The sequence below is a fragment of the Petromyzon marinus genome, chromosome 50 (assembly GCF_048934315.1).
Source record: "Petromyzon marinus isolate PM22_M1 ecotype Great Lakes invasive population chromosome 50, UKy_Petmar_22M1.pri1.0, whole genome shotgun sequence".
In the NCBI taxonomy this organism is placed as follows: Eukaryota; Metazoa; Chordata; class Hyperoartia; order Petromyzontiformes; family Petromyzontidae; genus Petromyzon; species Petromyzon marinus.
In genome coordinates this window covers 1,127,353-1,142,311 of record NC_133716.1, presented here as the reverse complement: position 1 = coordinate 1,142,311, position 14,959 = coordinate 1,127,353, and the positions used below count along the sequence as shown (strand labels likewise).

The following is a 14,959-nucleotide window of genomic DNA, read 5'->3' as shown; positions in this document are numbered from 1 at the left end:
AGTGACTGTGTGTGTAGTGACTGTGTGTAGTGACTGTGTGTGTAGTGACTGCGTGTGTAGTGACTGCGTGTGTAGTGACTGTAGTGACTGCGTGTGTAGTGACTGTGTGTAGTGACTGTGTGTGTAGTGACTGTGTGTGTAGTGACTGTGAGTAGTGACTGTGTGTGTAGTGACTGTGTGTAGTGACTGTGTATAGTGACTGTGTGTGTAGTGACTGTGTGTAGTGACTGTGTGTGTAGTGACTGTGAGTAGTGACTGTGTGTGTAGTGACTGCATCTGTAGTGACTGTGTGTAGTGACTGTGTGTAGTGACTGTGTGTGTAGTGACTGTGTGTAGTGACTGTGTGTGTAGTGACTGTGTGTGTAGTGACTGTGTGTAGTGACTGTGTGTGTAGTGACTGTGTGTGTAGTGACTGTGTGTGTACTGACTGTGTGTGTAGTGACTGTGTGTGTAGTGACTGTGTATAGTGACTGTGTGTGTAGTGACTGTGTGTAGTGACTGTGTGTGTAGTGACTGTGTGTAGTGACTGTGTGTAGTGACTGCATCTGTAGTGACTGTGTGTAGTGACTGTGTGTAGTGACTGTGTGTGTAGTGACTGTGTGTAGTGACTGTGTGTGTAGTGACTGTGTGTAGTGACTGTGTGTGTAGTGACTGTGTGTGTAGTGACTGTGTGTAGTGAGTGTGTGTGAAGTGACTGTGTGTAGTGACTGTGTATAGTGACTGTGTGTGTAGTGACTGTGTGTGTAGTGACTGCTCGCCAACCGCCGGGCTTAGCCGACCGGTGTACAAAGGCTGCACCGAAGGACCCGCAATGCATGAGGAGTTTGTGTATTGAAGCTTTCAGGAGTTTGTGTGTTGTGTTAAGTGCGCGCGGCTATGGTTCGCGTACCTGCGATGCACACACGCACTATTTGAGCGGATGAGTGCAGTGTAGAACAACAACAACAACAACTCCTACTTAGTTGGTCTCCGTGCAGTACGTGGGAATGAGCAGCAGTGGTGCAGCGGTGAGAGCACCACAGCACTTTGAACCCAGGTCGCCCGAGTTCAATTCCTGGGCATGGCTAAGATTTGCAGCGAGCGAAATCTGTGAACCTGCCCCCCCCCCCCCCCCCCGTGACCCGCAGTGATTGGGAGGCCTTCATCCAGCAGCGGATTGAAAATGCCTGTGGACAAACGCAGAGAGGGATTTTACGTGTGCGTGTGCACGCGCGTGGTGGTGCGTGCAGACCACGTGCAGACATGGAGAGAGGCAGTGCGGTGGTTGCGAGTTCGTCGTCCGCGTGTTTGCCGACACGTGGAGCTGTACACTTTGCGGGCGCTAATCGGAGGTGCGGGATGAAGTGAGCGAGAAACTCTGGGTAGACTCGCCCCCGTCACGGGAACGTGGAATTTCCACCACAGGCTCAGGGGCTGTAAATAGGAGGTGAGCACCGTCTCAATGATCATTGGAGCAGGACGTCGCTGATAATGAAACTATTATCGCATGCAAGGAGTGTTATAGGGACTCTCTGACCCGTGTGTGTGCGAGGTGTCAGAGTGGTGTAGTGGTGTAGCGCTACGAGCCCCGGCGACCCGAGTTCGATTCCCGCTCACGGCCAACACCAGTGACGATTATCTGAATTGGTCCTGGGTCTCCCCTAGGTCGACTCAGCCTGCAATGAGTACTTGGTGCGGTGTGTAAACATCGCCACTGGGGAGACAAAGGCGACCGGGCGTGGTGCTGGCCCACCCACCCTCTCGTGTGCCGTACCGACCTTCATAGGTGCTACTCGCTAACAGCACTTGCCCCTACAGTCTGCTAAGGCTACACGGAAGATCCTCGTCGTTGATGCTCAACCGCCAACAGAACGTTCTCCGCTTCTGTGATAAGTAAAACGCTTTAGCAGTCGATGAAGCAAGACCCACATTCCATAGCGATGTGGAATGGCCAATCTCGAGACACAGGCGAGCAGAAGCGCCACCTCGTGGTCACACGAGCGCAAGACACAGACCTCGACTCGTCCACGTGATTTCGCCTTGCCCCGTACGCGCGGATTGTGCTGACGTGGATAGGTCAAAGGAATAAAAGTGCAGTCCTGCAATTGCTTGCTCGTGCCACCGCTTGAAGATGGGGTCTGCACTGCCTTTAAGTGTTTAGCAATCGCACGGAGCGGCGTGGAACCTCAGCGGTGAAGCTTTACGGGATGAGTGAATCCAATACGCATCCGTTTTGGGGCCAGAATTCAGACAATTCCATTGTTTGCTTTTTGTTGTTGTACAAAGCGTCGACTTGGGACAGGCTGCAGTCGTGCCAAGTCTCAGCTCTTTAAACCGCCCACAATATCGCATGAACTTTGCGTCAGTCTCGCTCGGGTAGGCGAGTCCCAGTGGTCTGACAGATCTACACACACGTGGGGTGAATGTGTGCTCGCGGGCAGCAGGGATGCACAACTTTGCTAGTTTGTTAGATCCACTCGTATGCGATTGGCATCCGATCTCATCCTAATCCTGCCCTAGGTCGACTCGGCCTGAAATGAATACTGTACCCGGTCGCGGTACTTGTACACTGGGAAGACAAATGTGGTGTTGGTGGTGGTGCTGATCACAGCAGGCGTTGTCCTGTGGTGATGGCGGGGTTTTCTTCATCATTTATAGAGAGTGCTGGATTTGAATTAGGCCGTGATGTTAAAGCACTATTCTCCAGACAACAACACGAATCACTTACTGCCCATCGTCAATCCACTGCTGGCTGAAGGCCTCCACACAGCACCGTCAGGCGTGTGGGTTGCTTGCCCATACTTCACCATACCAGGTCAGCGGAGGCTGTTTGCAAAGTGCAGGGTCCAGGCACCACGGGCAGGATTCAAACTCGCGGGCTCCCGGGGGTCCCTAGGGTGTGGGGGGGTTCGTGTGCCCCCCACTGCTCCAGCCCCCCACTCGCGTGTCGCGACGCGCCGTTCGCATTGTCTGCCGAAGACGAATGAGCAGAGCCTTACGCAGAACCCATATATAGCCACGCCACGGTGTCTGACACATGGAAGGCATTTGCTCGACCCAGACTGTATATTTAAAATATAACGAGCGTCAGAAAGTGCCGATGGTTCTTCCTCCTCGCGTGCAGAGAGCGAGAGAGAGAGAGAGGAGAGAGAGAGAGAGGAGAGAGAGAGGATCTGCGCCTCATCCTTGCGCAGGGGCCATGCTAATATTCTCTGTGTCGTTCCAATTTTAGTATCTGTACTGCCGAAGCAAGAGGAGAGAGAGGAGAGTGGGGAGAGAGTGGGGAGAGAGAGAGAGAGGGGGGACAGAGAGAGAGTGGAGAGAGAGTGGGGGGAGGGAGAGAGGGGAGAGCTCTTGCCCCCCCCCACGTCATCCGCGAGCGAGCAGCAGCAGCAGCAGGCCGCGTCCGCCTACGTGCAGAAACACAGACGGTATGTCATCTTCTCTGTGCGCTTGTTTCATTTCACTCCTTTACCCCTCCCTCCCTCCCGCCGCCCCCACCAGTTTCTTCTCTGCCCCCACCGCCCAAACCCCCCCCCCCTCTCTCAACCCCTCCCCGCCCGGGCCCCCACGTAGCTGTTGTGTGGCAGTGTTGGGGGGATGATGTTGAAGACGTCAGTGGCGTGAGCTGAGATCACGCAGCGAGGGGGGAGGGGGGCGTCAGAGGATGGGGGAAGTCGCGGTTTGGGGTTTCCGAGCTGAGCTGCCCTGGCCCTGACATACACACACTCACACATACACTCACACACACACATTCACACACACATACACACACACTCACACACACATACACACACACATGCACTCACCCACACACATACACTCACACACACATACACTCACACACACATACACTCACATACATACACTCACTCACACATACACACATACACACACATACACACACTCACACACACATACACTCACACATACACTCACACTCACACACACATACACTCACACACACACACTCACATACACACTCACACATACACACATACACTCACACACACATACACTCACACACATACATACACACATACACTCACACACACTCACACTCACATACACTCACACACACATACACTCACACACACTCACACACACTCACATACACACTCACACATACACACATACACTCACACACACATACACACACATACACTCACACACACACATACACTCACACACACATACACACACACATACACTCACACTCACACACACATACACTCACACATACACTCACACACACTCACACACACACATACACTCACACACACATATACACACACACTCACACATACACTCATACATACACACACATACACACACTTACATACACACACTCACATACTCACACTCACATACACTCACACACATACACTCGCACACACATACACTCACACACACATACACACACACATACAAAGACAAAGATCCCCCATATAGCCTTAACAGACTGTAGGGGCAAGTGCTGTTAGCGGGCACCTTACATACACACACTCACATACTCACACTCACATACACACACTCACACATACACTCACACACACTCACATACACTCACACACACTCACACATACACTCACACACACTCACACACACATACACGCACACGCGTACACACACGCACACACACACACGCACACGTTGTCGTTGAGTCAAGATGCGTGCGGTTCCCTGCTGATATTGAACGCCACCCATACCATGGACAACCTCGCCTCGCACTGCCGTCAAATGGACATTTGAATCTTAGGTCGGGACCCCGGGGTCCCGTAAGCCCCCGGCTCTCGCATAAACTGCGTTGCGACGTCGCTTTATGTCTGTTGAAGGCGAACGACACGGCGATCTATTAATCCTCTCGACGAGCTCCACGCGATGCGCGAATCAAAGTTTCGTTTCTTCTGCACATTCGTCCTCGCTGCTGCTGCGCTTGGACACGACACGACACCAGGACGGTCCGCGCCATGCGGGTCGCGGCGTTGGTGTGCGCGGTGGGACGGAGTCGACAGAAATACACATACATTTATTGCGATTTCGACTTCCGTTTATTCGGCACACCGGGGTCACGCCATAAGGTTCATTTGTGCATTTGACAGTGGGTGAGTTGGTGAATGAGTGAATGGTTGGGTGACTAGGTCTGGCGTTGGGTTAGTGGGTGGGTGATTGGGTTGGTAACTGGGTGTGGGGTTGGTTTAGTGGGTGGGTGAGTAGGTTGGTAAATGGGTGTGGGGTTGGGTTAGTGGGTGGGTGAGTAGGTTGGTAAATGGGTGTGGGGTTGGGTTAGTGGGTGGGTGAGTAGGTTGGTAACTGGGTGGGTGTGGGGTTGGGTTAGTGGGTGGGTGAGTTGGTGTGGGGTTGGGTTGGTGGATGGGTGAGTAGGTTGGTAACTGGGTGTGGGGTTGGGTTAGTGGGTGGGTGAGTAGGTTGGTAACTGGGTGTGGGGTTGGGTTAGTGGGTGGGTGAGTAGATTGGTAAATGGGTGTGGGGTTGGGTTAGTGGGTGGGTGAGTTGGTGTGCGGTTGGGTTAGTGGGTGGGTGAGTAGGTTGGTAAATGGGTGTGGGGTTGGGTTAGTGGGTGGGTGAGTAGATTGGTAAATGGGTGTGGGGTTGGGTTAGTGGGTGGGTGAGTAGGTTGGTAAATGGGTGTGGGGTTGGGTTAGTGGGTGAGTTGGTGTGGGGTTGGGATAGTGGGTGGGTGAGTTGGTATGGGGTTTGTTTAGTGGGTGGGTGAGTGGGTGTGGGGTTGGGTTAGTGGGTGGGTGAGTAGGTGGGTGATGAGTGGGTGGGTGTCACTGTAATTCACTAACTCTCAGCCAAAGCAATTTAAACGGACATCACTTCGAACTGAATCTTTAATAGTTTGATTTCATCGTGTGGTTTATTAACCTTCATTTAATTCCTGAACTTTCTGAATCTTTAATAGTTGATATTCATCGTGTTGTTTATTAACCTTCATTTAATTCCTGAACTTTCTGTACCGATGTGCGCATCGCAAGAGGGATGTTTCGAAAGACACACTCTTGTAACGATGTTGTAATATCCTTCCATGGTTCCCATCTCGCCGGTGCCTCGACTTCACAAACCAGCGCTGGCCAGCGAGGTGAAGCATGGTCAAGTAACCCCGATGACCTACGTAGTGTGGGGAGGCCCTCATCCAGCAGTGAATTAACAACAAAACAAATTGTCTGTAGATGTGCATTTGCTCGACGTTTCATGAAGTGTTACACACACACACCAAGAGTGTAGTCCCACGGATAGCCGCGTGAACGCAGAGGCACACCGAGGTTGAGTAAGTCAAGACATGGCGCCTCAACGAGACCCCATGCACCGGGTCGAGTGAGATGCGAGTGACGGATTTGAGGTCGTGGGACGCGTGGCCGAGGAGGTGACGCGACTGAGCCGTGAGACGCGTTGACGGATTGAGAGCCCGAGGCTGTGTGGACGCAGAGGAGGAGCACGGCGTGAGACGCAGGAGACAGCAGACACCTCGAGGCCCCGGGAGAGGTGCAGAGAGAGAGAGAGACACAAGCGAGAGGCATGCGTCAAATGAGGCAGTAGCTCAAGGACGACAACAATAACAACAGTAATATACTAATCTAATCAACTATTTTTTTTCCCCATAATCTTACCAGGTAAGGCCCATTGAGCTCTTTTTCAGAGGTGGCCTGGCCACAAATGACAGCTCAACGAAGTGGATTTTCGTCTTGTGGAAATGTACAACAGCCAAATGCTCGCAACGCGTGACGGTCATTCTCAATGTGGAGGGAAAACCCGGAGCACCCGGAGAAAAACCCACGCGGTGACGGGGAGAGAGAGAGACACGCAAACTCCAAATATACAGCAGCAGCAGCAGGCGACAGGGCCGGCATCGAACCCACGACCACCTGTACACCAGGCGAGGTAGTTAATAATAACAGCTATTACGTATCCATAAAAGCGACACTGAGTCCAAAGACTCTTTTTTTTCAGGAGGGTCCTGCCTTGGGTCTTTATTTTAAAATGTTTTCAGCCAACGTGAGAGTCTTTATACGTCAAGGCAAACGTCACTTTATACAGTACGGGCGATCCACATTTACGACGTTTGAATACCGGTACCGTGGATCGATTTACGCCGCAGAAACTCGATTTACAACGCATATTCCGACGCGACCCGCTATTCTCAGGTGCTGTATTGTCAATGTTTACCTATTGAACCCCGATAACATTACGTTTCTACTGTTTCTACTGTCTGGGGGAATGTAGGGGTCCGATTTAGGACGATCCGATTTACGACGGGGTTTCCACGGAACGTGCTGTAGCGTCGTAAATGCCGGGACCGTCCTTATTAAAACAAATGTTACATAATATATACAATCCCAAATGCTGCCACGACGCAATGGTCACCGGTGGCACTTGAAACAACGTTGCACGTTTTTTTCTTAAATCCTCCCCACCGCTGCTGCTCCTGCTGTTGCAATGGGTTCACCGCAGTTCTCGTTCATTGGCTGGTCACGTGGGGTGAGGCAAAGTGTGGGCACTCCCACCTCTTCCACGGACGTTTGGCTGGCAGGAAAGATTCGCCTAAATTCCCTTTGCGAGGGTTCGATGGCGACCCTGACTCCTCTATATTTGGAATTGTGCGTGTTCTCCCTGTGGTCTCATCCGTCCACTTTATGAGCACAGCATGAATTCTTCTCAGAGCTGGAGCGAAACTCTGAATGGGGATTGTTAAAACTCTCCACCAGTGGGCGCGCCTGCACGTGGCTTTGCATCCCGTGTAAAAGATTAAGGCGCAGCCCTGCAATTGCTTGCGTACGCCACTGCTGACTGAAGGACCTCTGCTAAATGCTATTATTTTTTTATTTTATTTTACTAGGTAATGCCCACTAAGCTAAAAAGCTCGTTTTTCAGAAGCGACTTGGCCACAAATCATAGCTCAACGAGGTGGCTTAGCACGTGGAAATGTATAGCGGCCAAATACTCCAAATGCATTTGTATTCTAAATATGGAGGGAAATCCCGGAGAACAAATCCACGCGACCATGGGGATAGAGAGAGACACGCAAACTCGAATATACAGCAGCAGGCGTCAGGCTCGGGATCTGTCCCACGACCTCCTGCATTCCAGACGAGGTAGTTACCATCTCGCCACCGTAGCTGGGAACTGAACACAGGGCGTCTTCGTCGTCTTCGTCGTCTTCGTATGGCTGGGGAAGCCATTATTGTAGTTTGACATCGACGTCAGCGATCGATGGAACGACTTCGGGTGTGGCAGAGCGAGTGGTCGCGACGCCACGTGGGTAACGGATGTGTCGAGGCGAGGAGTTGAGCACGTGGGTCGATCGTCGTCTTCGCTTGGGTTGGTGGCCGCGGTCGCTATTCGGGCTGCTCCCGCACGCTCCGCTTGTGGCCAACGTCAATTTCCCCGGGCTTGTCCCTGAGCGGTCGTGGGTTTGTCCCAAGTTTGCCGTGGCACTCCGGGCATTGGCTTTTGTATGGCAGCGCGCCAAACACTGCACCGCCCCTCCTCCACTGCTGGGTTAATAGGCAAGTGTCCTGCATGGGACACAGGGGCCTGCTGAGCACAGCGTCGGACTGCTGTGCCTTTGATCTCACTTCAAATCGGCTTCTCTCGGCCACGAGACGCAATTGCTTCCTTCCTCTTACATACAGTCCACTTTGTTAGTTACACCTCGTGCAGTCTATTTGACGAATGCACGGTCGCTCTCTCCGTGCAACGCCCAGGCAGAATTAAGCAAAATTGGAGGAACATTTCTGAGAAGTCAAGGATGGAGGGATGATTTGCTCGAGGATTGCATTGCGAGACAAAAAGGGGCTTCGCGTGGATTGGAGAGGACACGCAGGTGAGTGATCTCATTCCATCTGTTCAGTGGGGTTGGGCAGGAGGCGTCACGGCTCGAAGGGACGATGTCCGATGGGGAAGAGTAGTTACGGAGTGGGTGTCGAAGGATGGAACGCTCTTGAGTTTACGTTCACGGGGGAGACGGAGCGATACAATAAGATTGTCTGCAAAGATTAGGTGGATTGTTACATCATGGGATCATGGGAGATAAACTAAACTATTTTTTTAGTTTAACAGGTAAAGCCCATTAAGCTATATAGATATTGTCTTTCAGAAGCGACCTGACCACGAATGATAGCGCAGCGAGGTGGGCTTATCAAGTGGACATGTATGGCAGCCAAACACTCTAAACGCGTCGTGATGTTCATTCTAAATGTGGAGCGGAAAACCCCGGAGGGCCCGGAGAAAAATCCACGCGACCACGGGAAGAGAGAGAGACACCACAAACACCAAATATACAGCAGCAGGCGTCAGGACTGGGATGGAACCCACCGCCTCCTCTACACCAGGCGAGGGAGTTAGCATCGATGCCTTAATCCAGCAGTAGATTGATCATTGTTGATGATGAAACATGTAAATAGTGGTGGGGGGGGGGGGGTGGTCGGACATTGATTGGCACCAACTTGCTGGGCTGTCACGATCGTGGTCTATGCAACTTTGCTGGCCCGTCCACACTGGACATTTTGTAACAAACAAAAAAAGCTTCACAGCTCATCGGAGTCCTCCGATCAGCAGTCTAAATAAAGATTCTGATTCTGAGCATCGTCGCAAGGAGCTCGTGAGAAACTGATCGCACGTGGCTGCCCAAGTTTCAAACGCAGGAACTCGGTCGCATTGACACGGTGTCTCTGAAGGTTGTTGTTGATGTTGGTGTTGTGGTTGAATAAGTTTATTTAGTAGTGATACATTTTGACTATCGTAGGGTTTGTATGGTACTCAATTGCTACTATCAGTGTAACTATTCACGCACGCAGGCGATACAACGAATAGGAACGTGGAATGTGCAGCCTTCTGTTAAGGCTCTCCACACGCCATATCTCTCATGAACATTGTTTGACCTACCTCACCACGCTCGTGTGTCACCCAATCACCAACACCACCACAACCATTACTGCAATCGATCCGGGCACTCTGTGCCTGCTGACCGATACCATTCCATCCATTGCTGCTGAATGTAAATCTCGACCCACTGTTGGATAAGTGATTCTACGAATATACAAAACAAATGGGGAATGTCTGTGGCACACAGCTGCCATCCAGCGGTTCAGACGCGGGTGGCGGTTGCGGCGGTGGCAGTGACGTGGATGAGCGGCAGCGCGTTTGTCACTTCGCGGTTCTAGCCCGGTGGCCGCCCTGGTTAATGCCGTCCGTTCTCCTATAACGCCATTAGTAGCAGTTGCGTTCCTGAAGAACGCCGCGCTATGGAAAAATGGCGTTATAATAAATATTATCGGGGGGTAAAGCACAGTCCGCGATACCACGTGAGATGCGTACGCAGGCCGAACAAAGGCTTAGTCACGTGGGTAGCATCTGGAAGCATCCAGCAGCATCCCGCTGCCTCGTGCGATGCTACGCCGAGGCAGCCGCACAACCGCTGAACCCTACTCGCGCGACGCAGTTCCGCATCCGCGTTATATATATAAAAAAATGTGTTCCCTAATACGTTAACCGCGTTATATGCAATTCGCATCGTGAAACACCCAGAACTGACTGCACTTTGGTGTGTTTTAACAGTCATCAAAGACAATACCGCAGCGTCAGCTTCACGGTGGACAATTGAAGATCGCCTGACGTCGTCGCTTTTTTCAAAACAATTTTGCTGTGATTTTCACACCTGATGATGATTGCTTGTGTTGCAATCGAAACGTCGTGAGAATGTTATTGTTTTATTTTTGTTATTTTATTATTTCCCTTCTACGTGACTTTACCGAAAGAACCAAGAATACGGATTAGGAGGCCATTCACCAAAATGGTCAGCACGATGGACTTGTTCACCGGATTCAACGTCCCGGAGGGCCAGTTGAAAGAGCGGCGAAAGTCGCTCCAATCACCCTCACCGCCTCGCCTAGCACAGAGGTCGGGCAAGGAACTAACAGGGGGAGCTGTTTTTATCGAACTCGGCACACCCCCCCCCCCCCCCCCCCCCGTGTATATTCCAAGAGCCGTAAGGAAATGTGGACAAGGGTCACGACAGCAGCTCCTGGAAGAGCCACGCGCCGCTCCGCAGGCGCAGGTTGGCGACCCCCTGGCCTAGCAGTGCGAACGGGTGCGCCGTGTCTGTCTGTCTGCCTGTCTGTCTGCCTGTCTGTCTGTCTGCCTGTCTGTCTGCCTGTCTGTCCTGCCTGTCTGTCTGTCTGCCTGTCTGTCTGCCTGCCTGCCTGTCTGCCTGTCTGTCTGTCTGTCTGTCTGCCTGTCTGTCTGTCTGCCTGTCTGCCTGTCTGTCTACCTGTCTGTCTGCCTGCCTGCCTGCCTGTCTGTCTGTCTGTCTACCTGTCTGTCTGCCTGCCTGCCTGTCTGTCTGCCTGTCTGTCTGTCTGTCTGCCTGTCTGTCTGCCTGTCTGTATGTCTGTCTGTCTGCCTGTCTGTCTGTCTGTCCTGCCTGCCTGTCTGTCTGTCTGCCTGTCTGTCTGTCTGTCTGCCTGTCTGCCTGTCTGCCTGTCCTGCCTGTCTGTCTGCCTGTCTGTCTGCCTGTCTGCCTGTCTGTCTGTCTGTCTGCCTGTCTATCTGTCTGTCTGTCTGCCTGTCTGCCTGTCCTGCCTGTCTGTGCTGCCTGGCTGTCCTACCTGTCTGCCTGTCTGCCTGTCTGCCTGTGTGTCCTGCCTGTCTGTCTGTCTGTCCTGCCTGTCTGCCTGTCTGTCTGCCTGCCTGCCTGTCTGTCTGTCTGTCCTGCCTGCCTGCCTGTCTGCATGTCTGTCTGTCTGTCTGTCTGCCTGCCTGTCTGTCTGTCTGTCTGCCTGTCTGTCTGTCTGTCCGTCTGCCTGTCTGTCTGCCTGTCTGCCTGTCTGTCCTGCCTGTCTGTCTGTCTGTCTGCCTGTCTGTCTGTCTGTCTGTCCTGCCTGCCTGTCTGTCTGTCTGTCTGCCTGCCTGTCTGTCTGTCTGTCTGCAGGTTGAACTTCTTTCACATCGTACGTAGCCGACCGTGCTAATTGGAGGACAACAAACTGAACACAAAAAGCAGTTCTAAAGAAGTGAGTTTTCAATTTAGCATAGCGATGCAGTGTATAGTAGTGTAGTATTTTAGTACAGTATATAGTAGCGTTGTGTATTGTAGTGTATAGTGTAGTACGTCTGCATGTTGAACTCCTTTTGCACCGTACGTAGCGAACCGTGCTAACCGGGGGTGCGGGTGTAAGCGCAACAAAAACAGCGATTCTATCGGCAGGTCGCATCTGGTCGGACGGAGTGGGGGAACTCCTACGCCTCGTTAAAGTCGGCTGGCCGGCGGAGGCCTCTTGAGACGCTCCCCAGAGCCCCCCGGCTGAGTGGAGGGGCTCCGGGCCGCTCTCTCTCTCCCCCTGAAATCAACGAAACAGCCCAGCGGATGCGGCACGACCCTCCCGGCAAAGAATCTCGAGGCTCGGCGAGGCCTTCCTCGGGCAAATAACTAAATACATACACGGTGTGTTTAGTTATTTATACACGGTGTGTTTATATATTGGTGGGGGGGGGGACCTTTGTCAGAAAATGCCCCGTGGGGGGGGGCTCGCGCGGGACCTCTTGACGCATTCCTCCTCGGTCTCATCGGCGTCTTCGCCTCTGCACATGATGGGAGTTTTGCTTTGGATGGCCCACGGCCTCCCCCACCCCCCACCACCACCACCAACCCGCCCCCCACTCCTTGCGATCGCTTAAAGTGCGGCGGCAATCTGTGTTCTCCAGCGTGGAACGCTCCTGCTGACCTCACGCGGTCTCTGAAAGCGATCTGCACCGTGACACATTCTTTTGCTTTCCAGACCTCACATCTGTAAACGGTCTTCCAAGACCGTAAAACGAAAAAACGGCACACACACACAAAAGAAAGAAGCGAGACCCCGGCAAGAAACACCCCTTCAACCTCCGTCGTTCACCCCGCTAACCCTGAGCAAGCGCTGTGCTCCCTCCCTCCTCCCTCCCTCCCTCCCCCCCTTACTCCCTCCCTCCCTCCCCACCTACCCACCACCCATGACCCATCCCGACAACCGCTGCATGCGTGGCTCAACAACAATAACAACAAACTCACGACAGGGCCATGTGCTCATTGTCAATAATGTTTTTTTTTTGTTAAACTAAAACTGCTTTTTTTTAATTTGTCCCGGTAAGGCCCCACTGAGCTGTGTAGCTCTTTTTCAGAAGCGACCTGGCCATCACAAATGAAAGCTCAACGAAGTGGCTTATCATGTGGACATTTAAAGTAGGCAATTATTCTAAAAGCGTGATGTTGATTCTAAATGTGTAGGGAAAAACCGGAGACCCCGGAGGAAAATCCACGCGACCACAGGGAGAGAGACACCGTCGACTCCACATATACAGCAGGCGTCTGGGTCGGGATCGAACCCACGACCTCCTGTACACCAGGCGAGGGAGTTAACATCTCCTAGCCACCGTGATGATGATGAGACAGAGAGACACACAAACTCCAAATATACAGCAGGCTTCAGGGTCGGGATCGAACCCACGACCTCCTGTACACCAGGCGAGGGAGTTAACATCTCCTAGCCACAGTGATGATGATGAGACAGAGAGACACACAAACTCCAAATATACAGCAGGCGTCAGGGTCGGGATCGAACCAACGACCTCCTGTACACCAGGCGAGGGAGTTAACATCTCCTAGACACCGTGATGATGATGATGAGACAGAGAGACACACAAACTCCAAATATACAGCAGGCGTCAGGGTCGGGATCGAACCCACGACCTCCTGTACACCAGGCGAGGAAGTTAACATCTCCTAGCCACCGTAGCGCCCTGGATAAACGCCTCTGCCACGCTCTCTCTCGCGAGCCGCCCACCTCGTAAGCCATATCCACTCTGCCACTCGCCAAACTCGCGCTCGCCTTCTCATCTCTCCCCCTCCTCGTCTCTGGTGGAGCCCCTTCACGTGTTCTTCGTTTCGCTGTTTTCTCACGAACAATAGTGCCGCCGGCAGCTTCGATTCACAAAGTTGGCTACGTACGGTGCGAAAGAAGTCCGACGCACATCGTACACACGTGAAGACTTTTATATTCACGACTCTTGCAGTGAGCAGTGTACCTACCTCTGAGTCTCTAGGGTTCACTGTTCGCACATGCCTCTCTCGTGTCCCGCTCCCGCATATAATTTTTCATCTTATGGCGACCAATCAAAACGTTATTTGTCACAGCTAAAATAGGCCAAATTTTAATAACTATTGTGTTGTGTCAACGATTCAGAGACAGAGTTTGTAGGATGCACTTTCTTTATTTACCACCATTCACGGTCTCGTCCACACACTCTCCACAGTAGCTCAGCCCAGCCTGTACACAACACCGGATGTCTAGCACTGACGGCGCTGACTGAGATAGCCAACGACTCTGCTTCGTAGCTCAATATCTAGCGGGGACGTTTAGCGACGACGAGACGAATCCACTCCCAGCACCGGCAGCCTTGAGCCCCCCGCTCTCGGCTCCTTTTATGCTCCCAGCGCGGCCTGGCCCCGCCCTGACCGCGCCTCCCTTCTCGAACCCTCCAGCAGGTTCCAGGGGCCTCCAGACGGGGTCCTCCGTGACCCTTGCCCCAGTTCCTCCGCTCTGCCCACACCCCGTGCACGCCCGCACCGGCGTGTGCACTGTCTGTCCACCACAGCTGCCGCTGCTGTCCACCAGCCGGCGCTGTTACACTACACTTGTCAATCCAGGAAAGCCGCACCAAGCCCCGAGGCTCGTGTTCAGGAGGGACCTGCTACAATGGGATGCTTGGACAGCACCAATGATGCGGGAGGAAACCGGAGATCCCGGAGGAAACAAAACAGGGGGAGGGGAGAAAATAGAATCTCCACCGCAGAGAGGCATCCGAGTCAGGAATCGAACCCAGGCCCCTTCGTGCTGTGAGTCGGAGATGCGACCACTGCGCTTCCACCCTGCCGCCCTGTGTGGTGAGCCTGCTCTTGTTGTCGTTGTTGTGTCGTCATTGATGG

At 52.8% G+C, this 14,959-nt stretch overlaps 1 long non-coding RNA gene and 1 other non-coding gene across 2 annotated transcripts in view; one reads left to right on the top strand and one right to left on the bottom strand.

Annotated features, from left to right (window-relative positions):
- Window positions 1-3,128: 3,128 nt before the first annotated feature.
- LOC116953278 (U6 spliceosomal RNA) lies at window positions 3,129-3,231 on the bottom strand. Its single transcript, XR_004404570.1, has one exon. It is a non-coding gene; the product is annotated as a U6 spliceosomal RNA (small nuclear RNA).
- Window positions 3,161-14,959, top strand: part of LOC142931182 (uncharacterized) — a 33,521-nt gene continuing 21,722 nt past the window's right edge. The window contains exon 1 of the long non-coding RNA XR_012947162.1: window positions 3,161-3,410. This is a non-coding gene — a long non-coding RNA (uncharacterized LOC142931182). The remainder of the gene's footprint in view (window positions 3,411-14,959) is intronic.